We start from the raw sequence: 3,749 nt of genomic DNA on the forward strand, positions 1-3,749 counted from the left end.
ATACATAAAATATTCATAGCAAATTGAAATGATCTAGTATTATTACATTTTAAACAACTTGTATACATAGTTGAATAAATGCAATGGTTGTTGTATGACATTTTGTAAGATGTGTGTGTATAACAGACATACGCATATAACTGTGCAATGGCAATACTGCTAGGTTATTACATTACATATTGAGTTATCCCTTTAGTAATGTCTAATATTTCACCTAACTTGTATGATGATACTGGTAATACAGAACTGTGGTAAAATTGTATGGTTTTACATAATATTGTAGTAACATTGTGGTAATACATAATTGTAACATTGTGAATTGTTACATAATTGTATTGTAATTGTTACATTGCAGTAACATTGTAGTAATACATAATTGTAACATTTTATGAATTGTTACATAATATTGTGGTAATGCATAATTGTGTTGGCCTTATAATTGTAGTTACATTTTGTTAATGCAACTGTTACATAATTGTGTTGGCCTTATAATTGTAGTTAAAGTTACATAAAAGTTACATCTTGTTAATGCAACTGTTACATAATTGTGTTGGCCTTATAATTGTAGTTACATTTTGTTAATGCAACTGTTACATAATTGTGTTGGCCTTATAATTGTAGTTACATTTTGTTAATGCAACTGTTACATAGTTGTGTTGGCCTTATAATTGTAGTTACATTTTGTTAATGCAGCTGTTACATAATTGTGTTGGCCTTATAACTGTAGTTCTATCTATCTATCTATCTATAGCCCGACGCCTTAATCCCGCAAAGGGTGGCCGCAGACAAAACGCCTCCAAGTCGCTCTGTCACCTACCATTTGACTACCCTCCCCCCAACTCACCCCCCCTTCACTCATATACCTCTCAACTCCATCCCTCCACCTCATCCTCGGTCTACCTCTCCCTCTCTCTCCCTCCACCTCACCTACATACACCCTCTTAGTCAGTCTTTCATTCTCCATTCTCTTCACATGTCCAAACCACCTCAGTGTATTTCTCCTAATCTTCTCAACCACATCCACATCCACCCCACATCGTTCCTTCACTTCTTCATTCGTCAACCTGTCCCTCCACGTCACTCCACATGCTCCTTTCAAGTAACTCATTTCCACTGCTCTCACTCTTGACTTGTTCCCCTCTTGCAAGGTCCATGCCTCGCTTCCATACGTCAGGGTAGGGATCATAATACTATCATGCAGTGACTTCTTAACTTCCATACTCACCTCCCTATTTCTCATCACTGCTTTCAGTGTACCAAAGACCTTCCTTCCCTGCTGTACCCTTTCACGCACTTCATCCCCCAAAGTTCCATCCTTACTCATCACACTACCCAAATACTTGAATGCACTCACATTCTCCATATCCTCACCATCCAACCTCACTGCACACTATGTGACTTCATTCCTCTCAAACACCATAACTTTACTTTTGTTTACATTAACTTTCAGATTCCTCCTCCTACACACTGTCCCAAATTCATTCACCAAACCTTGCAGCTCCCATTCATCTTCACTCAAAAGTACTATATCATCAGCAAACAGCAACACCGTAAGCTTCCAAATCTCACCCTCATTCATTAGAGCCACCCCCACATCCACTGCCCTGCCCTGCATCTCCTTTACAACCCCATCCATGTATATATTAAACAGCCATGGAGACATCACACACCCCTGTTTCAGTCCCACATTGAGATCAAAGAACTTACTCAGCTCACCATCCACTCGCACCGTAACCCTAGCTCCCTCGTACATACTCTTCACAGAACTCAACAATTTCCCCTCCACTCCATATATTCTTAATACCTTCCACATACCTTGCCCATCTATTCTGTCATAAGCTTTCTCGAAGTCCATGAAGGCAGCATACACTTTCCTTCCCTTCTCTAGATACTTCTCCACTAAACATCTTAGAACAAATATCTGATCAACACACCCTTTTCCCCTCCTAAATCCCCATTGTTCTTCTCCAACTAGCTCCTCTGTCATATGCCTAACCCTATCAATGAGTATTCTACCATATATTTTACCAGTCACACTAAGTAGGCAAATACTCCTATGGTTACTACATACTTCTCTCTCTCCTTTTCCTTTGTATAAAGGAACAATTATACCTGATTTCCAGTCCTCTGGAACCCTTTCCTCTTCCCAAGCCAATCTACACAACTTCCATATCCACTCCACAACAATCTCACCCCCATACCTAAGCATTTCACCACACTCCATCAATTCCTGGGGCCTTTCCCAACTTAATATTCTTCATCGCTTCCACTACTTCCGCCCTACTGATCTCTTCCTCCCTCCTCTCACCTCTTCTTCTCCCAGCCATTCCCCAACCACTTATACTCGCACTGCTCTCACTCTCCACATTCAACAAATCCTCAAAGTGCTCCTTCCATCTCCTCAGTTTCTCTCTCTTCTCCACCAACAATCTATTATTCCTATCTTTCACTCCCCTACTATTTCCCCTTTCACACTGCCTTACTTTCTTTACCTCCTTCCAAAACAATTTCTTACTCGCCCTCCATTTCACACTCAGATTCCTCCCAAACTCCTCATCCACTTTCTTTTTACTCTCCTTCACCAATCTCTTAACCTCCCTTCTCCTGCTCACATATACCTCTCTCTTCTCTCTCTCATCTTCTCCCCTACCTCTACTCGCTAACCGTTCTCTATATGCCTTCTTCTTTTGTTCCACAGCTCGTTTCACCTCATCATTCCACCATGCTGTCCCTTGCACACCCTTGCATCTCCTCCTCACTGCACAAACCGCCTCACACGCTGCGCCTATCTCTTCCGTGAATATCTTACATACGTCTTCCACCCCTTCCATCTGCTTTAGCTCATACCTTCCCAGTCTTTCTTCCACTATGCTCTTATACTCTGTCATTTTCTCATTATCTTGCAATTTCTTCACTCTTCTCACAGGAGTTGCTTCCTCCTGTCTTCCCCTTCGTCTCCTCAACCACTTTCTTTGCAGCTCTACCTTGGCCATCACTAAGTGATGGTCCGAGACTCCATTCCCCCACCCACCCTCTCCACACTCTTGCATCCAACACTTGTCTTCTCATTCGCTCATCCACACACACGTAATCTAACTGTAGTTAAAGTTACATCTTGTTAATGCAATTGTTACATAACTGTTACATATTGTTTGTAGTTACATATCGTTTGTAGTTACATAATTGTAATAATTGCAGTCCTGACACTGAATCCGGTCATGCTGCGGTCGATGATAGTGATGATGTGACATGCCACTGGCTCATGGAGACAACAATTTGCTTTTTGTTTCACTTGAAGGAGTTTATGTGGTATTTTGGCATTTGTAGTAACACTTGCGCTTATTTTCATTTGTTTTTTATGTGATCTTAACTATTTTTTTTCTTTTTTTTTTGTATGTATTGATTTTCTATATTTTGTTTTTCTTCGTTTGTCTACGCTTTTTCTGTGTTGTTCATGGTTGCATAATTGCTGGTTAATTCCCTTGGGACCCTTTTTTAAGGTTTAGTTTATATTGCACAGATATTACTGAAAATGATATTATATAGCCCATATTTTGTTATTATATATATATATATATATATATATATATATATATATATATATATATATATATATACATACAGTATTATCTATATACACTGACTTGTTCACTTGTACCTATCGTGGGCAATATGTGTGTCAGCACTGTGTTGAAATCTTTGTCTTCACGACTATGTGGAAGATGTTCATTCTTGCTAACGTCATTTGT

This window comes from Coenobita brevimanus, chromosome 84 (genome assembly GCF_032717465.1).
Source record: "Coenobita brevimanus isolate Jiangsu-jjx chromosome 84, ASM3271746v2, whole genome shotgun sequence".
In the NCBI taxonomy this organism is placed as follows: Eukaryota; Metazoa; Arthropoda; class Malacostraca; order Decapoda; family Coenobitidae; genus Coenobita; species Coenobita brevimanus.